Source organism: Camelus ferus, chromosome 1 (genome assembly GCF_009834535.1).
Source record: "Camelus ferus isolate YT-003-E chromosome 1, BCGSAC_Cfer_1.0, whole genome shotgun sequence".
Taxonomy (NCBI): Eukaryota; Metazoa; Chordata; class Mammalia; order Artiodactyla; family Camelidae; genus Camelus; species Camelus ferus.
This window is the reverse complement of record NC_045696.1, coordinates 68238879-68264646: the sequence shown is the minus strand read 5'-3', so window position 1 is coordinate 68264646 and position 25768 is coordinate 68238879. Positions and strand designations below refer to the sequence as shown.

The following is a 25768-nucleotide window of genomic DNA, read 5'->3' as shown; positions in this document are numbered from 1 at the left end:
AGTAAGAGCTGAACAAAAGTTAGCTATAATAATAACCATAATCATAATAATGTCGGTGATTTGTTCTGTCATAAGCCATTTCCTCCACACAGCCTTCTATGATCTCGCAACCAAGTACTAGTTTTCTTTCTTTTGAAGCTTCCCTGTCCTGTGGCTATCCCCATGCTCTGCACGATTTCACAGTGATTTTTCCACTTATTTCTACTCCCTCTTTGCAAACAGAGACTGTGATGGACCTACCTCTGTCTCATCTAAAAATGGATTCTAGCATTTCATAGGTGCTCAGTAAAGGTTTCTTTTATTCGAATGTTCCTCTGGACCATAGATGGAAGGCCAGAGAAAATCCATGGTGATCCTGAGATGCCTGGGGGTAATGGGTCCCTCTTCAGAAATAATGAGACAGAGCCAATCACCATTGGACTCTGCCTGGATGGACACGCAGCACAGCCTGGGCAGCCAAAGGGACTGACAGGTCAGTTCAGTGAACTTTGCCCTCATGCCCTAACATCCACTTCTCGAAGCCTGGACCAGCGCTGGTCTTGGTTATGAGAAAGAACAGAGGAAGTGAGTACAGGGGACGAAGTGCTGCATTTATCACCGGGAATCTGCTTGGCAAATGGGAGAAGGGGCAGGGAAGAGGTCCTATTTTCTGAGACTTGGGGAAGGAAGACGGGAGTGGGAGGGAAATGATCTGTGGCTTATTCTCTTCCAAGCTCAAAGGGTAGATGCTGCCTTTGTACTTGGAATTGACTGGAAGACTCTCCTTCTGGTTACATGGAGCTCCAAATCTCGCTGCGGGTGAACTCAAAGGGGTCCCAGCTTTCTGCTTCATCTGAACTGCAAGCCTTGGTTGGCAGGCACACAGTTTCCTCTGCCCCAAGCTGGCCTCATTTGAAATTCCCTGTGTTGCTGTCATGGCCAGAGCTAAAACCAGGTCCCAAAACTCCGTGGCTCTGGGCTGTAGGTCAGTTCACTTACAGTAGCTGTCTCTTCTGAGTTCTAATCTGAAGAGACAGGCTGGCCCATCCCACACCTCCCAGGAGCCTACATTTGAAGGAAGCCCCAGTGATCATGCAGTCTAGTCTAACTCTGGCCCCAAGAGGAAGGGTCACACCACCAGGCAATGATGGAGCCAAGCCTGGTACACAGAGCTCTGGTCTCCAGTCCAGTGCATTTTTCATTCACCCAAGAAGCCCCCACTGGCTGTTCCATCCAAGGACATAACCCACAGAGAAAGGAGGAGGTTGTGAAATGCTTCCACTGGAAGCCCAGGGCTGGCCGAAAGCCCAGATGGTTCTCTCCTAACCCTCCTAACCCAGTCACAATTCAGCAGTTTTCATCCCACTCGTCCATGTGAACCCTCTTCCCTACAAGGTCAAGGCCTGCCTCCCAGTGAGCAGCCAAGCTGACTTCTGCTTGCACCTTCCCGGACACCTCCACTGGCAAGACCTTTCCATTGAGTAACCAACCACCTTGTGCAAACTGACTCTTCCTTGTCCTCCACAATTACTCGGCAACTCTGCAAAACAGTAACCCAACTGTTTATTCTTATTTCAAGTTCAAGATTGAAGAGCTACTTGGGTATTTTTTTCTTTCCCTTGAGGAAGTTACGAGGAACCCAAGGGTCTTTTGATCTTTGGCTCTTGACTGTGAGCTCGACATGCCCCCATCTTCTGCTGGCCCCCCAGTCTGTGCCAGGTGACACAGGATGGGCCAGGGAGGAAAAAGGATATCTCTCCAGAGGGAAGATGCCCCCCAAATGGAAACTGGCCACTCACCAAACTTTCCCCCACCCCCAACCCCAGGGCCTCTAACCTCCTCATGCTCCCACCACACCCCGCCAGCCGGGGTTATCTCCCCCTAAGTTTGCTCTGCAGTTTTATCATTTACAAAGCACTTTAACCTCATTGTGTGTGATGTCCAGGACCTCCCTGAGGGGTGGGCATGGCAGGTTTTCACAATGGAGAGGAGATAATCATATATATTTATGTGTCTATCTGGGGATGATCTGACCAAGTTGACATAGAAAACTGTGGAGTCAGCCTCCTGACTCCAAGTCCAGTGCTCCTGGTAATCTATCTTCTCCCAGACACTCTCAACAGTATCCATTTTGCACAGTCAGCTAAAAGGAGCTTTCTGGATCACCGTCTTTCTCAGAAGACTCTCACATTCACGGAGCTTCAGAGATTCCTCATGCCTACAGGATAAAATGCCAATGATTCGGCTGGTCCTTCAAAGCCCTCCCCAGAGTGACCTCAAAGTGTCCCCTCAGTATTATTCCCACTGCTTCTGTCTGGCGGGTCTAATTGAATGTCCTCTGCACTTTTTAAACCTTTGGACCTTTATCCTGTGGCTTTCCGGGACCTCCCTCCCCACACTTCAACCCAGATCTAGCCTTCAAGATGCTGCTTCATCAAGGGCTACCTCCTGCTGGAAGTTTCCCTGGATACCCTCAGCCCACAACGAACTCTCCCTTGCGACATTCCTTAGTTTGTGTCAGCCACGGTACTCTCGTGGTCTCAGAGAGAGCCTGTATCAGGCAGGATGGACCTATATGTGGCCGTTTCCCACCTCAGCCCAGCCCAGGGCTGGGCTTTGCACATCAGAGGAGGATCAATCACGTGCATCTATTGGTAGTTCTCTACTAAATATCAGTTTCAAGAAAATTTGGGATAGGATTTGCCTTAAACAAGTCAGAAACACCGGAAAAAATGTTGGCTCAAAAGTAAAAATCTTCTATTCCATAGCTTAAGTATTTAATGCACTGCTTTTCTCAGAGAATGAGGAGGAACAGTAGGGTGGAGAAGGAAGGGGTGGAGAGGGATGGCTCAAGTTCAGATCAAAGGGGCCTGATTCCCATCTCTAGGTCCTCGGAGACCTAGAATGAACACACAGCACTATGGGTCACCAGTGGCATCCTTGTGCCATTCAGCTTGGAGCCTCAGTATTCTCAACTGGAAAACGGGGGTGATTTCCCCTGCCTGGCCCATCTCACTGGGTAATAGATGTGAATGTTCTGCATAAGTATAAATGCTAGACCTAGAGGAGAGGTGGTTAATTTCCAAGCCCAGGCCACCCCTTCCTCCCCACTCCTGCCCGCGTCTTACCTCTGTTAAAATCTATGAGACCATTTGGATCTATAGAGAATCATATGTTCCCCACCTACGCTGATGACTGATGGCCTTCTGATGCTGAAAATGTCCCATGATCCTTGAACTATTATTAGGGATTGTTACATTGGCAGAGGGAGGCTATAAACAGCCAGCACGGGCATCATTAACCTCTGGGTTTCCCATTTCAGGAGCCAGTTTCAAAATAAAACCTTTGGGGAGAGTGCGTATCTGCAGTTCTTCACAACACACTGAAAGGAAAGGGAATTACACTTTGTGAGATTGGGGAAGCTGTCTTCCACGAGTTTGCTCAGCCCCTGCCCTTAACCCTGGAATGTTGGTTCCAAACTGCTACTTGGGCCTTAAAGTTCAGCCAAGTTGGGTGGACTTCTGGGTGCTTCCTCTGCTGGCTGGTCTGAGACGTGTCCCAGGAGAAATATCCACAACTACAAATGGGGCAGAGTCTCAAGGAACAGCAAGGGGGTCAGGGAGGGAGGAGCTCAGGGTGGAGGGACTCTGGGGCTCTCACTCCCAAGCCCATGCCTGCCCTGGAGCTACCCGTAGGGATTTACACCTCCCACAGTTTCATTTGAAATACCCTTGAGTTCCAGGTTCCCATGGCCTAATAGGCTGCAGCAAACCATTCTCTTATCGCCCCCTTCCCCTGACACACATTTGTAACCTCACTTCATTTACCGCCCCCACCTCCTCTAAAGCAGCCGGGATATTTTAAAACCCTTGTTTTGATCTTCTTTGCATATCAGTTACACTATTTCTGAGCGTGTTTATTTTTATTTTTTTTTCCGGTGGTGAGCCCGTTGCTTTGAGCCGTCTGCTCGCACGTTTCCACTTCCCCTCACTTTCCTGTGCACTGCTGTGGCCTCCCAGCCTGTGGCTCAGGCTAGACTGAATGGTTCTCATGGGGCTGTGGCCTTTGAAGGAGCCAGGGGAAGTAGGTTCTCCTACCCCTGGTGCTCCATCGCTCCTGACATCTGCAGAGACAAGATAAAATTTCAGTTATGTTTTCTCTGCCTCATCTCCCCCAAAAAGCAGTTCTGATGATCAGTCTGGGGGATGGGGGTAGGAAAAGGGCCCTGGACTGGGAGTGAGAGAAACCAGAGTTTTAGTTCCAACTTTGACACTGACCTTGAAAAAATTCTCTACCCAATTTGGGTCAGACTTAAAATTTCTAAACTTCTTCTGGCTCTAACTTTCTAGGATTCCAGCCAACATAGGGATGCTGTTCTATCAACCAGAAAAGTAACTTCTATGCTGAGAATTAGCTTAGGGCCAGGTTCTGAGATGGACATGTTGGAGATACAGGAATGACTGTGACACCCCCATCTCAGGCTGTGATGGTTGGAATCTGTGGGACAGAGCATCCCTTCCTGATAGGATCTTGTAAAATGTGTGTGATATGACTTGTGAAAAGTCCAAGCTAAACCCTTCTAGTGAGTCATGATATACTTCTCAGCCCACATGCTTCCCAATATTTTTCGTATCACAGCATCCTTAGAAAGTGATAGTATTTGTACAGCATACTGGGAAAATGGTGGCAACCAATCCATTGATTCTGGTCACTCCAAGGACTAAGAAGACAATATTTGTGCCCTTTGGAGTTTCAGATTTGGGAATCTTTGGTTGAAAGGATTAAGACAACTCCTTATCTAGCCAGAAAAGCAATGGTATTCTGGCTTATGGAAAAGCACAAAATTTTGGAGAAGGTAGAACAGATGAAAAAGTGGGTCCTGAAACCAGATCATGGGATTCAGATAGAGAATCCACCATTTGCCAGCTCTTGGGGAACACCAAAGTTTGGTTTCTTCTGTCTTGGAAAATGGAAATAGTAGTATTATCAACCTGCATAAGACTGAATAAGGTAGTGCACCTCGGCTCACTCTAAGTACTTGATAAATGTTAGCTATTATTGTTATGGCTAGTGTGAGACAGGAAATTAAATGTCATTTGGTTCAGTCCTCTCCATTTGAGAGAAAAGGAAACTGACTTGATCAAAGTCACAGAGCGAGTTAGTAGCTGAGATGGAATTAGAACCCAAGTCTTCTGATTTCAGTCCTATACTTTTATATAATAAAAGAAATGACACCTCAGTCTGCATTAAAAAAAATCCAAATACCTAAGTACTGAGGGTGGGCTCTCCTTCCCTGAAGACGCTTTGAAGATGGGACTATTCATATTTGTTTTTAATTGGTTACCAGTGACCCTGCCTTAGGCATAGTCATGAGTGAAATCACCTCCCGAAGGTATGCCTTATATTCCAAGTAGGTAGCGGAAGGCCAGCTTCCTCGGCTTCAGAAAGGATGGGAACAGGTGCAGCGCTACGTATCTGGCATCCCAGATGCCGAAAGCACCGAGTCATCGATCCAGAAGTCCCATTTTACGTATGAACGTACTGAATATCTGGTTCACTCAGAGTCACACGCCATGTTCAACAGCAAAATGAAAACTAAAACCTAGAGCTCAGACTTGCTGTTCATGCCCTTCCCACAGAGCTCCTGAAGAGAGGTAGGACTGAAAACTCACTGTCTGCAGACACTGACCGTGTCACCTATGGCTGTAAATATACTGACTTGCCCTGTCAACTCAATTACTCACGTAAATGTGTTTTCTTCTTTTCTTTTTTTCTACCAGCCCCAAAGGATAAAGGCAACTTATAGAAATACAATAACCAATAATGCGGCATGCATAAAAATAAATTCTAATATCTTAGAAAGAGACCATAGTATATCCAGGTGCATGCTGTCCAATGTGGTAGCCACCAGGTACGTATGTCTATTTAAATTTAAATTAATTAAAACTAAATATAACAAAAAATATTGGCTTCCCAGGTTCACTATCCACCTTTCAAGTTCTCAGTGGCCACATATGGCCAATGGCCATGATTGTAGAACGTTCTACTGGCCACTGCTGTCTAGACAGATAACCAGGTCCTATAGCTTTATACATCTGCAATAATTCAGCCAAGATTTTGGCTCTGGGTTTTGTGTTAGCAAAGCTAAAAGAATAAAGTCAGCATGTCATTACCAGTTCCTCAAGGGAAACAAAGACTTGTCAGCCCTTAGACTTAAAAGAATTCCTCGAATAGGGCTTTATAGAAAGGGCACTGAGTGACATGGCAAATCATGTCCTCTAAAGCATGAGGGACAGTGTAGTCACAAACTTCAATATCAGTTTTTATACCAATTCACTATAAAAGTCGAGGGTATAATTCACCCAAATTCAACCTAAATGAGAACGCTTCTATTCGGGGGCAGAGGTGGGGGGAGGCGGGAGGGACACTACTTACTTGGCCCTAGGGAGAACACCTTAGCAATGTTGGTCAGGTGAGGTTGCTCTCAGGGAATGCTAAGATTTGTGCTGAGGCCCAAATGTCACTGGAGATCAGGAAGAAGAGCATCTAACAGAGGGGAAAGCAGGTGTAAAGGTCCCCAGGTTGGAAAGCATTAGAGAGTTTGAGCGAGAAAAAGGCCGGTGAACGTTGTGGGCAAGGCTGAGAGTGGAAGGAGAAGATGCTAGACAGGTAGTCAGGGGATGGGTCCTGTGGGGCTTTACAGGTCATGGTAAGAGGAGCTGGCAGAGAGGTGACATTGTAATTATGATTCTAGAAACATCATTCCTGCGATGGAATGATGTATGTATGGAAAACGATGAAGGCAAAAGTCTAGACAGGAAGAATATGATGGCAGTTAGAATAAGCAGTGGAGACGATGAAAAAAAGCTTAAACTGACATATATTTTAGATGTAAGGTCAATAGGACTTGCTGGTGGATTAAACATGGGGTTTGAGGGAAATACAGATAACTAGAATGATTCAGTTGTTGACCCTGAGCAAATAGCTAGAAGGCTCAAGACCACCGACCGTGCCAGGGAAGACTTGGGGAGGAGGAGCTAACGGAGGGGGAAGGATAAATCAATTGTTTGGTTTGAGTCATGGTTTGTGCTCAATACCTATTAGATATTCAATTAGAGTTACCAAGGCTGGAGCTCAAGGGAGAAGTCAGATGAAAACAGAGATTTGGAGTTATCTGCATAAAGATAATACATTAAAGCCATGGGACTCTATGAATTTATCTAGGAAAAGTAAGACAGAATTGAGACAAGAACCCCAGAGTACTCCAAAATTTAATGTAGAGGAGGAAGAGCCTGACAAGGGGACAAGAAGGTAAGGGCAAATGAGGTGAGGGCAGAATCACAGAAGCCTGGAGAAGGAGACATTCAAAGAAGAAGAAAGGAGCAACCATATCGATTTCTACTGAAGAGTCCAGTTAGTTGAGCACCTTTTGGCTTTAGAAACAAGTCCATCACGTGGTGACCTTGATAAGGGCTGTTAAGTGGAGTGACAGGATCAGAAGAAGTCTGGAGCATTGTGGAGAAGAGAATGAGAGTTAACGAAGGGAAACAGGAAATGTAGATCTTACTTTTTGAAGGTTTTTTGTAAAGGCATCAGAGAAATGGGGTGGTAGCTGTGAGGATATGCAGGGTAAGGGAGAGTTGTTACTGTTTTTTAATGGCTATTACAATAGTTGTGATACAGACATATCTGTACTCTGATAGAATGGATGTAACAGGATAAGAGAAAGTGACTTTGCAGGAGAGAAGCACACGCAAGGAAGACAGGATCCAGAGGATACATGGGAGACTTGACCTTAGGGGCTGTGACACGGCTCCCACTTAACAGGAGGAGGCAGCATACGTGGGTACAGATGCCGGTGAGATAAGGAGTTGGTGGTGGAAAAATAGAATAATTTCCTCTGACAGCAAAAAAGGAAGATCATCTTTCTGGGGGATGGAGAGGGTGAAGCATGGTGGAGACTTAAAGGAGGGAGGCATAAAATTATGAAAGCAAATGTATGTATGTATATGCAAGATTGGGACATTGTGCTGTGCACCAGAAACTGACACATTGTAATTGACTGCACTTCAATAAAAATAAGTAAATAAACTAAAAATTAAAGTAAAAGAAAGAAAGAAAGAAAGAAAGAAGGAAGGAAGGAAGGAAGGAAGGAAGGAAGGAAGGAAGGAAGGAAGAAGAAAGAAAGAAAGAAAGAAAGAAAGAAAGAAAGAAAGAAAGAAAGAAAGAAAGAAAGAAAGAAAGAAAGAAAGAAAGAAAGAAAGAGAAAGAATTTAAAGGAGGGAGGCAAAGGTATGAAAAAATTGATCCAGATACTGAAAAAGTCTATTTGCTAGAAGCATCCTAGGGACCCTGGCAGGGTCCATTTGAGGGTCGTGGTCATAAATTTAAAGCAGGCTGGTCGGAATGATCTGCAATGTTCTTTTTTTTTTTTTTTAATGGAAGTATAGTCAGTTTACAATGCTGTGTCAGTTTCTGGTGTACAGCATAGCATTCTGCTGCTAAGTTGCAAGCAAAAAAGGAGAGAGAAGATAATTACATTTCACCAGGACTGGGGTTTTGCCCAATGAAGGGGAAAGCAGCAAGGGAATTTAGAGAGTTTGGAAAGTGGTTATGATACAGAGCAGAGGGAGTTATGGTTGAAATAGGGGTTACGGCTAGTCAGTAACACATCACTGGACTCCACATATATCCGGACCGTCTGCCTGGACCTACCAGGATGACGAGAGATTTCCTTCCCCCAGAAATGGAGCTAATTACTGATTTCCCTTGGTTTTTGCCACATCTAGGATTCCCTCCTTCAGGGTTATTGCAACCAATTAGAAACTGAGGGTTGGGCACCAAACGGGGTGGAAGAGTCCAACCTGAGCACAGAGAGGGTTGGTTTTCCTGGTAACACACACCCAGCAGCCAGTCTTACCACATCGCTTAGATGAAGGGCTCAGCTTGGGGCAGGAAAACACCTCAGACGTGCAGAGAAAAGACTGGGGTTTCTGTGTGTGTCTGTTGCACTCACCAGGTGAGAAAGTTCCCTCACACCCTGAGCCTCTGTTTGCCGTCGTCATAGCCCTGGCCCCACCTAAATTACAGCTCGTTACACACACCTGATGCGATGGTGAGGGTAAACCGTCTCAAGTGCAAGGAAGTACGGACATGTGAAAAATGACATTATTATAATGCCTCTGTAAGTTGGTCTGCAAACATAGGTCACCGTGGCTTATAAGCAACTTGCCTTAAAATTGGAAACTGATGCAATGCTTAAAATAAAGGGCAAGTGCATTTCAAAACAGAGGCAATGAGAAGCAACTGTCTCTCTTTTTTGTGCAATATCCTATGAACTCGTGGCTCTCACAGCCCAGGATATTGCTGCACTTGGCAGCCCTGTGTGTTATGAATAGCACAAGACTAACCCCTGAGTCACTCTGTAATCCTGAGTTGGTGACTTTACCTTTCGATATCTCAGTCATCTTCTCTGTAAAGTGGGAAGAATTGTACCAGCTCCTACTCAACTTGAAGAATTCCAGGAGGATTTGATTTTTTTTTTAAAGAAAAGTAAATAACTGGAGAGGACTCTGGGTTCTTTGAGGAGAGGCTGGTATAAATGTGAAGTGTCACTATTATGAAGTGTGAGGCAATCCTTCCCACCCCCACCAGGTCCCAGGGCTACAGTGTGAGCTGTGTGACAGGCTATTTTTAAATTCTCATCTCTGGAAGCATATGGTCCTGCCCAGTGCCAAAAAGAGGACTGACCTGCTTCTGTTTGCTTGTTTGTTTTGATCTGATGGAGCATTTTCTACGTTCTGTTAAAGATTATCCCTCCTATCCTAAATTTTAAAATAAGTGCCGAAGTTTTTTTGTTTTTCTTTCTACAACACGGCCTAAAAGAGACCATGGGCATATAACTTGCTTAGGCACTGATAAAAGGCCTTCCTAGGGCAATGGTGTGTTTATGTAGGTCTCCTGTCTTCTGTGTCAGTGAAGACATTTCAGGGTTTGCCTGATGATGATGATGATGGTGATGGTGATGATTTCTTTTTTTTTCTATATTTTATTAATAACAACTGCTACTGACTGAAGCCCTTTCCTGCTCCAAATATACAGGGCATCTATTAAAAGCTTCATTTTTGTGGCCTCTTCTAATTGACCTGACTTCACTGTCTGCTTGGCTGTTTGGCAAGACTGTCCTGAATCAAGTCAAACTTCCCACTTGTTGGATTTGATTTCTGACACGGAATCCCTGGAAAGATATCCAGCCCATCAGCTGAAAAAGGAAAGAGATGAAAACACCTATTTCACGGTTTCGTGGGACCTGACTTTTGTGCAAGGGCAAAAAAATTCCCCTGGTGGATATAAAGAAAGAAAGATAAGAAGAATCTCACAAGTCTGCCTTTCTTTTTTATTTATTCATCTTTTCTGTAAAGTCTTATGTCTTTGGGTCAAGTGATAAACAAAAATAGAAGTGACAAGATTTTGAGGTATTTTACTTATTTAATGTAAAAGGTAGTATGTAAATGTAGGTGATGAGGAAAACTTAGAAGACAGGGCCTGAGTCTTCAATTACATGATTGACTCAAGAAGATGTGAAAGGAATGTAAACAGTTCTGTGTGACCCTGGGAGCCCATAAGAGAGCCAATCAGGAAAATTCACATACAGCCCTTCACACTCACAGCAGGCTTTCCCGTTGCAAGAGCCCTTCCGTGTGTCATTCACATGATGCCTGAAGCAGCTGGTGAGGTCCACAAGGCAGATGAGGAATCATATCCTACAGGTGAGGAAACTTGAGTTTCAGAAAGCTTGTTCCACCTGCACATCTGACAGGCTGTCTAGTCCGGTGCTCCCCCAACAATAACTATTAAACGAGTGCAAAAATGAACAGATCTTGCTGTTCAAAAATTTGAGGGTAGCCAAAGGGAAGAGACCATGCATTTGGGCAACTGTCCTGCTCTGTTGATGTAGGTTGACCTCCAAAACAAGCCAAAGAATCCATTTTGCATGGTTAGACTCAGTTTGAGAGACGAGGGGCCCCTCCCTCTCTGACTTTGTTCTGGTAATGAGAAGAGATTCCAGCAAGAAGCACAAGGGCTTTGGTATGTGTTTGTGTGGGAACCTAGATTGAAATCAGCAGCCTCAGACATCGCTCTGGGCAACCTCTGAGCCTGCCTACCTTGAGGCTTCCAGGACTCTTAGGCACCAGGTGGTCCTCAGTGACCTTCACTTCTTTAACTACTAAATTCACACACTCACATTTAAATACATTTTTAAAAGCCTTTGGAAATGTGTTCCTGTTCCTCCAGAAATTACCTCTGAATTTTCTCGTGAAAAGTCTGCCAGCTTTGTTCGGCCAAGTTCCTTTCCCCCTTCTTTTCTTTGACAGTGAAAGCAGCTTTGGCGCCAACACTCAGATCTAGCAGGTGTTTGATGCCACATGTTCTGTGTTAAGTGTTTATTACATAAGTTCATTCAAGCTAGCCACTGTCGCTTTTGAGGCAGCATTGCTGCTGATCATAAAATTGTCCTTTACAACCAGAAGCCCAAGATATTCAAGCAGGATCTATTTTTTTCTTCTTTCTTCTTTTAGGTTCTCCGTGTTCTCTCCACATCTGATGTAATGGAGAAGGGAGGCAGGAGAAGTCAGGTGACAGGTCCTTGAATCCCGATTCTGCCCCAAGCTGGCCATGCGAGCCTGGTGAAGTTACTTTTCAGCTCGTGGCTCTTTTGTACAGTGAGAGGGGAGAGTGGTGGCTGCCGAGGTCCCCAGAAGTTCTGATGTGTCCCGACAAGGGGGCCAACTGGTGGGACAAGGCAATTTCAGTCAAGGCAAAACACATGCTTGCCTTTCCTCACTGAGAATGTGCTTTACATAACTGAATTTGCTTCCTTTTTTACTGGCTTGTTCTCATCAGGAGTGAGGAGGGGTGGTGCTGCCCACACTAGCTTGGAGAGCGTGAATTTGCAGGTGTATATATGGGGAGGGGCTCTGCTGGTAAGTAAAGGAGGTGCAGACACCACAAATTACTTCAAATTCATCAAACTTATTTCTGTGATGATGTTATATCAGAATTAAACGACTTTCAGGGTATTTAGAGTATAAACACCTACAGAAGAACTATTAAGAGATTTTCAGGTCCGTAATTGTTCCTGAAAAGGCATTCAGAAATTCTAATTCTGCAAATTAGGTTATTTTAGGCAAAAAAAAGTGAGAAAAAAATTTTCATATCAAGAAGGAAAAAAATCACCTTGATATTCTTTTCCCCGAAACCTTTTAACCAGCCCATGTAGAACCATACAGTAGGTCTTTGCATACATTAGAGTTTGTATCAAAAAAAGTTCACACACATTATATCAACTTGATGTTTGAAACAGCCTTCTGAAAGAAAGCATTTGTCAATGTACCCATTTCTCAGGTGAGGAAACTGAGGCTCTAACAGGTCTAGCAACTTGTTAGTGTATGCAAATCATTCAGGGCAAAGTTGAGAGTTAACCCAGATCTTTGGTCTCCAGGTCTGGAAATCTCTGTGCCTGTGCTAGGCATTCTTCCACACTGTCCCAAAGAGAGCCCTTACTGGCCTTGAGCAGACAGGTGAATAATTATCTACAAGACTGCATCAGGATCAGGGGTTATCTCTTTGTTCTCTGAAGGACTGATGTATGATCACGGACTATCAGAGCAGCAAGTCCCACCCCGTCTCCCAATAGCAGTCAAGATTTTTTCTTCAGCTGAGTACCTCTCTAGTACTCTGACCCTCTGGGACAAGTTGATGGCAAAATCAGCACTGAAATCCTTTACTTCCCATCTTATATTCTTCAAGAGTCTTAGTATGAAAAACCAAGTGATTCAGCAGATCAAGCACTGAATAGACAATCACGAATTATTTTTTCAAGCCACTGAATGTCCTGCTGGCCAGGGTTGGACAGAGTTAATGTTTATCTCAGTTTCCTCCATAACTTCCATTAACCAGCCTCACTGATATAACAGACAGGGGCCACAGCAGAAAAAAATGTGACTGCCCATGAGTCATTAATTCTTGACCTTCAGCATGTTTTGAAAATGTGTTGTGAAATGCTTTCCAATCAATAATTCCATCACTGGGCGGTAGAGAAGCCGGGAGTTGTGCAAGAGGGGAAGCAGAGCATTAATGCCGGTCACTCGAGGCTCCAAATTCCTGCTGAGAGCAGGACCTAAAAACACACGGTCTGCACCAATGTTTTTAAAGGAATCAGAGAGAGGACCAAGAGTAAGGGGAATGAAAGTAGATGCCCTTTCCTTGCACGGGATCAGTAAAGTAGGGCTAGCCATTGTTTGCAGATACTCCCAAGCTAGCTTGTCTGTCCTTTAAGGGCTAAGAAAAATAGTCCACCCCAGACTGCATCTAGGCAGCCCTCCTCTGTGCCTCAGACAGGGCTGAGCTGCAGCTATTGCAATTGTCCTCAGTGAAGGAGGGCGCCTGGTACCAGGGAAAGAGCACAGAACAAGGAGGCAGAAGACCCCATTCAAGCCCCTGTCTGCCATTGCTAGGTCTATGACTCTGGGAGCAGTCACAGCCCTTGTCTAATCTTCAGGTCCTTCCTCTCTACCAAGAGGAGAAGATATCTGCCCCACAGACCACACAAAGCTCAGAAGTGATGAGGGATGGAAAAACATTACAAACTCTACCAACACAAGGGACTATTAGTAGAAATCTATCTGTCATGATTTTGCAAGCTCAGTTGGAAAGTCTCCTGTTTAAGGAATGGCATCATCCCATGAATGGGGTATGACTTGTGGTTAGAAGCAAAATCAGCAAGGAAGACAGTCCCACGCAGATGACAGAGGAGAACATTCAAATTCCCAGTTTGTGCCAGTCATTGGTCTTTCTAAGCAGGGGTGTACTGCTAAATGTTTAACCACGGGTTCTCTAGGATGATAAGCCCTGAACTGTAGCATTTGCTGATTTCCATAGGGTGAATTCTTGCACCATGCCATTTCAGGCTACCGATGTGACATCGCTAAACCATGAAGTGAGGAAAAGATGCCCACAGTCGGCTCTCACTAGAGACTGAAGCCGGCTTCAGCATGCTCCAGAAAACCTGCTCAAGGCTTAGGTTGGGATAATGAACTTTGGATGCTTTCTTATTGCATGGGGCTCAAGTGTCAACATCCAGCCACAATGCTCCTCTGGCAATCCAGAAATGGGAACCTTATTTTTATTTCAACTTCTACTTAGCATTTTTATAGCAAATCATAATTGCAAATTTCTTTACGGACATTGTTGAGCCCTAAAATAAAGTTCTATCAGCCTTAGTCACGTTCCTCCTTCTCAACTTTCAAACCTAGTGAGAGATCAGCTAGCAAGGTGGAATGGGACCCAGCACAAAAATGGAGTCAGGAAACTTGGGACCCTGTGTTAACATCCCCTGTGTGACCTGACCAGTCACCTGCCTTCCCTGAGACTCAGTTTCTCATCTATAGAATGCGAACAGCCCTGGTTTGCCTGCCTCACAGGGCTACCGTGAGATCAAAGGAAATAATGCAAATGTAAGAGTTTTGAGAACAGCAAAACCCTACGTGGCTTTGGATGATTATTATTTACTTCCAAAAACAGATTACTGGACATTATTTTCTCAACCGATGCTGCGCTGGCCAACTGTGCACAGGAGCTCGCATTCTCTCCCCGGAGTATGAGTGGAGCTGCTCTCCTGTGGGGTCTGTGTGACAAAAAGGGACTAGCCCCCGGGGCTCGCGGAGGAGCTCAGCTCTGTTGTCCTGGCCCCAGGCCGTTGGAAATTGCTTGTGCCCACAAACCTTCACACCAAATGGTCCGTGGAGGTGGAAAACAAGATTGAGCCCAATCTCTGTCAACCTAGAGTTGGAACAGTACCACCAAGGAGCTAGGCAATGGGACCTGCTTGATAAAGTTCCCCAGGCAACTTTGAGGCCATCTTTGATTCAGGGGATCTTTTGGGGGATGAGAAGGGCCTGGGGAATCTGCCCTTGAAACAAGTGCCCAAGTTAATTCAGATGCACTTGACAAAAACTCTACAGGATGCGAAATTTGATGGAGCGAGGAAAAGGCTCTCCAATGATGCTGTGCCAGGTCGTGACAGAAAGCAGTACTTCTTGAGGGAAACCCAGGGTGGGCAGGGAGACACCGTCATAATCCACTTCCTGGTTCGGCTTCTTTCTTCTCTTAATAGAATATTACCCATCCCCACACACACAGGACGGTCAAAGTGTACATATTTACCTGGTTGGGTGCATAGAAAGTCAGCCACTGAGGTCTCTGCAAACAGCAAAATCATTCATCGTCTGCCACCAGCTCCAAAGTCTAGCATGGAGAGATGCTTTCAGAGAGGTTTATCTAAAGCACTGTCTATCCACCGACTCCTCCAGATATCTCAGAGAAAAAGCTCTATGGATGCCTGTACGCAAGTGAACACATCCTGAACTTGGCCCCCCCGGGACAAACCATGTCCTATCTTCTCATCACCCATTTAGCCAACAGATACTTATCAGCCTCCAGCCATGCCAGGCACTCATATAGAGTTGGAAATCTAGATTGAATGAGATTCCATTTCTGTCTTTAAGGAGTTAATACCCTTGGAGAACTCAGAAACTAAGCAAACCACGTGCAGCACATGTGGTAAGTATAACTGAGATATGCCGGGTCCTGGGGAATCCAGAGCAGGGAGAACCCAACTATGGTGGGTGTTGAAAGGGGATCAGAAAAGCGTCTCAGAATAGGGGGCACCAGGTTTGCAAAGTAGGAGGGATTTCTAGGTGTAAGGAATCGGCTGTGCAAACGAGCAGCCCGGGTTAGAGAATCTGTGAGCGGTGTGGCAGCACATGAGGCTGGAAGCTCAGCAGGTGAAAGGGCTCATCGGCCAAGCCCAGAGCCGAGGTTTCACGGTGAAGGCAACAGGCAGCCTGTGGAAAGTTTGCAGAAAGTTTAGGTTTGCATTTTTTTATAGGTCTGTTTCTAGAGAGACAGTGTGGAAAACAGGTTGAAATAATAAGAAGGCAGCTTTAAAAGCCATTGCAATGGCCCAGGTGAAAGACGGTGAGGTCCTGGCTTAAAATAGTGGTGATCCTAGTAGAAAGGAAGAATTTAAGCAAAGTCCAGGAGACCGAGTCTCAGGATCGACTGGGCGTGGGCTGGAAGTTAGGCGAGGAGTCACCTAAACCTGAGATTTTTCTGGCAAGGACAGCTTGTATATGTGATGATTTACCTGAAATAATGGACACAGGAAAATGAACTAATTTCAGAAAGTTCAGTTCAGTTTGGTATATGTTCTGTTTGAGGTGACTCTGGAACATCTGGAAGAAATGTAGTCGTTAATATGAGCCTGGAGTTCAAAAAGGGGAACAAGATGGAAATATAAAAAGAACTTTCCTGCATTATATGTAAAACTCTTGCTAAAGACGTATTCATTACCCTTGAGGGTTACTCAGTATGAAATTTGTTTTCAAAATCAGTACCAGAAAAAAAAAAAAAATTCAAACAATCAGGACACTCCTTTCAATTCAAAAAAGGAAATAATGTAAGTCATCATGTTTACTTTTTGTCTTGCCTGCCAGGAAGCTCAGAGCTCTATTTAATGCTCATTTGCAATAATATACTCATTAAGCCTCATAAGTAACATATTTGTTTTCTTGCTATTTTTATGCCTTGAATTTTTTATTTACAATTTTATATCCTCCATGCATATCCCATACTATAAGCTGCCTCTACTTCTCTTTGGAAATAAAAAGCATGTATCTGTTTTCACTTGACATTATTAAGCTAAGGTTGACCTCTATCCACTTCAAATGTTTTTTAGGTTCCTGAGGAGTTTGTCTTTCTAATCTCTGAGAGTAACTGTCTTTCCCCAGGTACAGGAGAGAAAACCAAAAAAGCCCGCTTCAGAAAGGGAATTAGTCCTCAGGGATCAGCTTGAGCCAAGGGGCCAGAAGGTTACAGGTCGTTATGGAAAGCTAGAGCCATTGACTCAAAAAGAGCACCCTAAAGGTATAAGAAACAAAATATGAGCAGAGGAGTTTCAACCCAGCCCCTTTCCGACTTCTCAGCCAAGTAAAACTCTTTACTCCCAAGATGAGGCAGGGCCATAACATAAATAGCATTGCTGAGGGTTTGAGTAAATTTCTCTCAGGTGATTAAGAGCCCCCTTTTAATCTTTGAGGTAAAAGGATGTCATAATAATAGCAATTGTTATAATTTTAAAACGCTCTTACATCATGATCTAACTTAATCCTCCACAGGGTTCTGACAGGCAGGTGGGGCAGGAGCCGTGGTTATTCATACTGGATGCTGTGTGTTCTCTTGCATAACGTTTCTTGGAGCCACTTTTAGGAAAAGGACACTGGTCTGGGCTTCCATCCCTCCAGTAAGACCATTGAGAGTTGAGGAAGTGTAATAACAAGTACAAATGATGCTGCTTGAGTTCATCAGTCCCTTCAGTTTCTGGAACACTGTCCCCTCCAGGTAACATGGGACCCTCCCCACCACCCCCGGAGGTAAGCCAGGAAGGGTCTAGCATATCCATTTCTTAGGCATGGAAACCTAGTCTCCGAGGGGAGCACCAGTGAGCTGTGCTCTCTCCGAGCTGGATCTGCAGAAGGAAAGGGAGGGCACTAAGACCCTGAGTGCCGAGATGTCCCCCCACCTCGCCCTACAGCTCATGTCCTCTCAGGCTTTCAGAGGGAGGCCCTCCTTCAGGCTTCAACAACTCCTTTACTGGCAAAGTGGGATGCTAATGATAGAAACCCCCAGTGGACAGTTCTAACTAATCTGACTTCCCTCCTCATTAATGAAGGCAGCCATTTGGCACCACAAAATCAGTAGTGGGTGAGGACCCCTTCTTTCCTTCTGCTAGAATTCACCACTTCTAGTGTCACCAGATAATAAGCCTCAGAGCACCCAGTCAATAAAACAGCCACCTAAATGATTTTTAAAGGAGCCAATGAAATGGAGAACAGTGGAGAATAAATGGATCCCACTGGGCCAGACTCAGAAGCTCTTCTTTGCCACACGGCCTTCTGCAAATCCCTCCACCTGTCTGAGTCACAGCTCTGTCAGCAAAATGGGTCGACGATCAGCTCTGTCCTGCCTCACCTCATAGGCTGGTTACGAAGATCACAGTCGTGCATTATTAGCATCTCATAAATGTGTTCTTGGAGTGGGAGAGATACTCAGTCCCATTCATGCAGGGAATTTCACATCTGTAACTCAAGGGGCAGAGAGAGAGGGAGCAGAGGCAGGGCATGGGTCCCCTGGGACAAGTGGTACCCGGCCTGGAACATGCTGCATTGGCAGGAAGAGAGATGCTGGCGTGATATGCACAGCTACACAATGACCCTTTCCTCAGACATCTAGGTCGACAAAAGTTATCAGAAAATACAGTCAGAAATTCCTTTCAAAGAATCACTTCAAGAGTTTGATTCCCCAGGGAAGATAAAATGTATACACTTCTGGTAATTGATTAATCCCACAAACCTCTTGAAACTTTAGTCAGAGAATTTGCAAAATGCTACATAGTGCACATTTTTAAAAAGGTGACAGACTAGAGGTGGGAAGGAAATACCAGGCCCTTTCATACATGTAAATGAGAACTTTACCCTGGTTTTTAAAGAGTTATGATAAACTCTCAGTGTTCTACTAGGAGACCAGAATTTTCAAATCATGGACAGTAGAGCCAGAAAACCTCTCAGAGGCGATTTTTCTTATTTATCCTCCCCCACCCCACCCATTTCACTGAGAAAGAAACTAAGACTCAGACTTGACCTGCTCACAGTCATACCCACAAGGTGGAATCAGATAAAAGCATGAGTTGTGCCCTTGCTGCACTGAGTCCAGCACACGTTTACTGAGCATCTGCTAAATTCTTGATGGGGAATCTATCTTCAAGAAACATGTAAGCAGACGACTCTGGCATTAGGAGTATGTGTAATATTAACAATAGTACAAAAGGCTATTGGGATCTTAAAAAACTAAAAATAGACTTACCCTATGATCCAGCAGTCCCACTCCTGGGCATGTATCCAGAAGGAACCCTACTTCAAAAAGACACCTGCACCCCAATGTTCATAGCAGCACTGTTTACAATAGCCAAGACATGGAAACAACCTAAATGTCCAATGACAGATGACTGGATAAAGCAGTTGCGGTATGTTTATACAATGGAATACTATTCAGTCATAAAAAAGAAGGAAACAATGCCATTTGCAGCAACATGGATGAACCTGCAGATGATCACAATAAGTGAAGTAAGTCAGACAGAGAAAGAGAAATATCACATGATATCATTTATATGTGGAATCTAAAAAAGAAAATGATAAAAATTCTATTTACAAGCCAAAAACAGACTCACGGACATAGAAAACAAACTATGGTTACCAAAGGGGAAAGGGTAGGGGAGGGATAAATTAAGAGTTTGGGACTAACAGATACACATTACTGTGTATAAAATAGATAAAAAAAAAAAAACAAGGACCTACTGTATAGCACTGGGAACTCTATTCAATTTCTTGTAATGACATATAATGGAGAAGAATCTGAAAAGAAAAAATATATATGTATGTATATGTATCACTGAAATACTTTGCTGTACACCTGAAACTAACATTGAAAATCAACTACACTTCAATAGAAAATAAAATAAAGTAAAATGCTATGGGGATGGGGACACATAAATGCAGAGTGGTCAGTTCTACTTGCGGTTATCAGAGAAACTCCACCGAGGAGGTGGCATTTGAAGGTATTGAGCACACAGAGTGGAAAACCATGCCAGGCAAAGAGAACAGAGTGAGCTAAAGCAAGGGGGTGGGGAGAGAACACAGCATGCGCTGAGAGGCACACATGCACAGTCCAAAGCAGCTGGAGGGTTTATAGAAGGTGCTTCGGAACAATCTCGGGGGATGTCAGCCGATCTCAGCTGCCATCCCCCACCGCATTCAGCACACTCCCTGGGGCTGGGGACTGTGTCCACCTAATGAGACGGTACAACACCTGGCCAAGTGCCGATGGCTTTGTGGGGCTTAATGAATTCCCTTTGAAGATGAGAGGACTGTGCGGGAGAAAAGAATTTGCCACTCAAGTGAGTCAGCTGGAACGGAAGGCGTGTCCTGGCTCCTTGGGCCCAGCACTTCAGCTGGTCAGCCAGACATGCGAGGTCACTTCCCTGGGGCCACTGGGCTCCACCTGGGAACATCAAGGCTTTTTTCAGCAAGTCATTCCTAAGCCACGGCACTCCTGGCTCACCCTCTGCCCTTGTAGTATCGCCAGCATAATTGATCCCAGAGCTCAGCTTCTGCCATGCCCATCGGTTTCCTAGGGAGTGATGGGATATCAGGCTCCCTTAGAGCATCCGCACAGCCAGTCCTGGGGGAGAGCATGGAGGGACATGTGAGAGGCAGACATAAATAATCCTGAGCTGTGTAGTCATCCTTCTGGGTGCTCTGAGCTTCCTGTCCTGAGCTAAGGTTTTCTCCTGGGGCTCGCGGAGGCACCAAGAGATAAACAAAGCCTGAAAGTGACTCTCCCCATTGGAAAGCTTGAAGCACTTCCAAGGCACGGCTTTCTCCTACCTTCTGAAGAATGTGTCCCAGCCTCACCGCCATCACACCCTTGTGAAGGCTCTGCAAGGTGTGTGTGGGGAGAGGAGAGACAACCTGGGGCTGAAACTTCTCCCAGGTGTCCTCTCACGTGTGTTGGGTCTACGAAAGGTCAAAACAGCCAGGCAAATCATGCCAGGATTCACCACAGCCGGGGGAACTGTGACCTCTGATGTTCAGCACTGAGCAGCCCAAACAACTCTTAGTGACTAAGGTTTTTTCCACTCACACCTGGTTCTTTTGCTTTCACCGTACAATTGCACTAGCAAATGTGATCCTTGAGTAAGCAAAATAGGTCCTTCACAGATTCTTTGGTAAGAACACATTCCTTGGGTCAGGAAACATTTATTAACACAGGCTTTTCCAAATACACCTTCAAAACATTTTCACCAAAAAAAAATCAGGTGTGTGCAGAAGCAGGCAGCCAGAGGCTTGCAAGAGAGTGAGAACTGGATGCTAATCAAAATTAAAAGTAAGTCACAGATGTATATATAACTTGTGTAACTGACAAAAGATTTATACCCAGAATACAGAGGGTGGGAATCCTACACATCCACAAGAAGAGGAAAAAACAATAGAAATAATTCGGCAGACTATATGAACATGCCAAGTGCCAAAAAGGAAATGATTCTTAGCATATGGAAAGGTGCTCAACTTCACTAGTAATCAAAGAAATGCCAGTTTTAAAATGAAGAGTTTCTGTCTCGACAGCCATCAGATTAGCCAAAATTTTTGAAGTCTAACCGTATGAAGTGTTTATACACTGATATAAAGCAACAACAAAGTACAAACACACTGATGACAGGACTGTAAAGGGATACAAACACTTTGGAGAGAAATTTGGCAATATCTACTAAATCTGAGGCTGTATACATCTTATATCCCAGTAACTCCACTCGAGGTTCACAAATGAGAGATATTCTCGCATATACATATAAAGAGCTTTAAACGAGGATGTTCACTGCATCATTATTTATAAGAAGGAAAAAAATTAAAAAGTCCATTATTAGGAAATGCTTAATAAATTGTGACACACTTATGAAAAAGGAATATGATGTCAAAGTGAATGAACTATGTACCAGTATCAGCATATTTAAAATAATAATATGAAATGAAAAAAGCAATTTGTAGAAATCAGTATTATATCATTTATGGAAGTTCTAGAAACATGAAACAACACTATATTGTCTTGGACACATATTTATGGAGTAAAAGTAACAAACATAGGACAAAGGAATTCCATCTTTGGATGGTAGTTATTTGTGGGGGGAAAGGAAAAGGACTGGGCAGAGGTAAGCTAGAAAGACACTCAGTTGTTTGGGGTAATGTTTGTTTCTTTTAAAAGCTGAAGCAAGTATAAGAAAATGTTAACGTTCTTCAAAGTCAGGGTGGTGGATATATGAACATAAAGGTCAGGAGAGGTTAGGTTTTGCCGCAGTAACAAAAACCCTCAATCATAGTGGTTTCAAACAAAAAAAGATTTGGTTTTTTGCTCAAATGTGGCACTCTGCTTACTTCTGTCACTCAAGGACCAAGACTGACAGAGCAGTCGCCACCCTTTTGCTGGTGGCTGTGCCAAGGAAAAGAAAGAACAATTACATGCTCCAGACTAGAAGTGACATAGTCATCATCTCTCACAACTAATTAGCCAGAACTAATTGGACGGTCCTCCCTTGCTCAAGGGGGCCAGGAAGTACAATTCCACTACAAACCCAGAAGTGGATAGAATTGGAAATATTTGGCTAATGGCCAAAAAGTTTACCACAGTGGGTATTTGTTTTAGTCCTTGTCATCCTTTTTATGTGTTTGAGTTACGTTTCATATTTTACAAAATAGGAAAGAAAAAAAAAAAGCCCTGGTTTGGGAATCAGGAGGCTCGGGCTTCTGTTCGAGGAATGGAAGGTGAAAGAGACAAGGCAGGTGGACAGAGGTAGTAAAAGTGTCAGCTCCACAGGTCTGTTCCCAGGCCCGTCACCAGGATTGTCATGCCCACACTGAAACTGCAACTATCGCTTCTTTGTGGAAAGGACTCTGAGCAGATTGACCTTTCTTGCTGTTGTTTATTTCCATGGAGGCTGAGTTGGCAATAGGAAGCCTGATACAAAGAGAGGTGGTGCATGGAGCATGGACTGTAGAGGCCAAAGACTCAACCAAGTCCCACATGGACCACTCGCACTTCCTGGGACAGTAGGAAACATACCATATCTCCCGAGCCTATTTTCCTCATCTGTAAAATGGGCATATCAATAACACCTACATCTCTGAATAGTTGTGATAAACAAATGAGGTATGTAAAGTGCTCTGTAACTGCAACGTGCTGCACAGACGTTCACTATTATTAATGACCTAAATTTTGCTGCAAGGGAAGCCTCAGGCCAGATTTACATTTCTGGCCGACAATGACTCATACAACTTCCCTCACCAGAGCCACCTGGTTGACAAAATAGGCCCAAGCATCATCCTGTGGTCCAACCGCTTGAAAAATCTATTGATTTCCTCTTCTGAAAGTGAGTCTGAGAACCAGGATTAAGCATTATTGCAGATTCCTGAGGGAGAATGAGGGGGAAGGGTGTGATTCCTAAGAGCCTGGCCTGGAGGGGGAGATGCCCTAAGCCTAGACTGAAGCCTGGGTCCCTGGGTCTCATCAAATATTCAAGCTGGAAGAGGAAGAAGGGAGAGAACAGCTCTTCCCATCCATTCATTTTCCAAAGGAAGACACTGAGGCTGACATTTGCAGCAGCAGGGATGGAGCTAGAGGTTAATATTCTAAGTGAAGTCAGAGAAAGACAAATATCATGTGATATCACTCATACATGAAGTCCCCAAAAAATGCTACTAATGAATTTATTTACAAAATAGAAATAGACTCACAGACGTGGAAAACAGACCTATGGATGCTGGGGCTAAATTGCAGGGGAGGGATAAATTAGGAGTTTGAGATTAACAGATACACATTACTATAAATAAAATAGATAAACAAGAACCTACTGTATAGCACTGGGAACTGTATTTAATATCTTGTAATAACTTATAATGGAAAAGAATCTAAGAAAGAATATATATATGTGTATATAACTGAATCATTTTGCTATACACCTGAAACATTGCAAATCTACTATACTTCAATTGAAAAAAAAAAACTGAGGCCAAGAGAGACAAAAAGGATGAAACTTTTCAAACAGTAATAGGTGGGGGGTAGGCAGGGTATAGCTCAGTGGTAGACAGTGTGCTTAGCATGTACGAGGTCTTGGCTTCAAACCTCAGTACCTCTTATATATATATATATATATATATATATATATATATATATATATATATATATATAAAATATATAATTATAATAATTTGAGAATGCATAAATAAACCTGATTACCTCCCGCTCCCTAGAAAAAAATTTTTTAAAACCAGCAATAAGTGATCAAGAGACCAAGCATTCATCTGGGGTCATCTATGAACTTAAAGAGTTTAATCAGGGCAAGCCCCCGCCAAATACCTGTTTCCTCAGGTGCAAAATGATGGGATTAAACCTGACCCCCATGGTTATCTCTACTGCCTGTTGTTTTAAGAACAGCCAATTTTATTGAGTATGAAATGCAGCAGAATCCTCCCTATAAAAAGAGCCTTCTGCCCCAGGTTATTGAGTTCGCAGGTCTGGCTCTCGGGAGCTGTCTTCTCCTCCCCCCACACAGCCTGAATGCCACCTGTATGCCTCCCGGTCTGTCTGGCCCAAGGGCTGTTTCTGGGTATCTTGTCTACTTTGTCAACCCCTGGAGCCCTAACACTCTTGACTCTACACTTACTTAGCAAATATCCCTACCTGCCAGTGTTTCCCGCTCTGTTGGGGTGGGGGGGACCAGAAAACAGAGAAAACTTCACTGGGCAGCAAAGAACACAGGACATAACTCCGGGAACATCTCACAAGCACCTGAGTCTGGCCCCAAAGTCGCTCCCAGAGGACACTTTGCACGGCAATATTGCTGCTGATAACACTTCCCCAGAGATCACAGGAAGCTACACAGCCAGATGCAAGCGCACGTCTGACCCGCTGGCTGCAGGTGCATCCTGCTCTGACAGGGGAAGCAAACTCCACGCGAGGACCTCTCACACCACATTACCTGGGGCCTTGCCCCTGAGGCTGTCCCAGGCCCCTCCCCGGAGAAGCTAAGTCATTCCCCCAGCAATTCCCAAGAGCAGAGATTCATGTCTCCATCTGCAGTAATAAGAGGTGGCCCTTACCCTGCAAGGCGCTTCACCTACAAGGCACTTCTCAGTCCACAAAGCATCTTCATACCCACTGACTCATTTGATTTTTATGAAGAACTGAGAGTTAGCCAGGGAAAGGATTATTCCCCCACGTTCTAGAGGAGGAAGTTCATGTGAAGCACAAAAAGGCTAGAGGACTTAATGTCAGATCTTCTGGCTCTAATCCTTATTCTTCATCCGTAGTACAGTTGAAATATTATCATCACATTATAGAATCAAATTAATGACTAAGTCAGAGGACCAGTGTTTACACTGCTTTCAAATACAAAGGCACTCATCAGCTCACTTCTGGTCTTCAACAAACAATTTAGGAGGAGAAACCATTTCTGAAACCAAAACAGCATTTATATTGTGGTTTGTGTCATTTCTGCTTTCTAGAATCCAGGTCTTTAGCATCTTTCTGCTCTTTGTCCACTTTTACCCTCTAAGTGGATTTTTATTCTGTGTCAGTACAATTGAGGAAAGAAGGATAGAAAGCAAACGCTCACATGAGAGCTGCTTGCTGTCCCAGTCATGCATGTGTGTGTCAGCAACCTCAGAATACCTCTGTGAAGAGATGTGTAAGGCTGGTATTGACAGCAACTCAGCAGCTCCTTCCCTACTGTTGAAAATCCTCAGCGATTCCTCGTAGCTTAGAGTGGTTGCCAGACCAGCAGCGTCAGCATCACCTAGGAGTTTATTAAAATGCAGAATTTCAAGCTCTAACCCAGACTTCCCTCATCAAAATCTGTATTTTAATAAGATCCCCATGGGTCTGCACTTAAAGGTTGAGAAATACTGACATAAAGAATATGACCCAGATTCCTGACACTGATGGTAAAGTCCTACTCACCCTGGCTGCTTAAAGACAGCACTCACCAATGCCCACATCCTCACACGTCCCCTCTCACCTTTGCTCCTCAGCAATCTCTTCTCCTGGTTTTTTCCTGAACCAAATC

At 44.3% G+C, this 25768-nt stretch overlaps 2 long non-coding RNA genes across 2 annotated transcripts; one reads left to right on the top strand and one right to left on the bottom strand.

Moving 5' to 3' along the window:
• Positions 1-5576: 5576 nt before the first annotated feature.
• Positions 5577-10301, top strand: LOC116664352. Its single transcript, XR_004320857.1, has 3 exons — positions 5577-5633; positions 5760-5890; positions 10081-10301. It is a non-coding gene; the product is annotated as an uncharacterized LOC116664352 (long non-coding RNA).
• A 2782-nt stretch (positions 10302-13083) lies between these two features.
• On the bottom strand, positions 13084-16592 carry LOC116660885. Its single transcript, XR_004316632.1, has 3 exons — positions 16187-16592; positions 15205-15285; positions 13084-13146 (listed from the first exon to the last, which is right to left on the bottom strand). It is a non-coding gene; the product is annotated as an uncharacterized LOC116660885 (long non-coding RNA).
• Positions 16593-25768: the final 9176 nt, after the last annotated feature.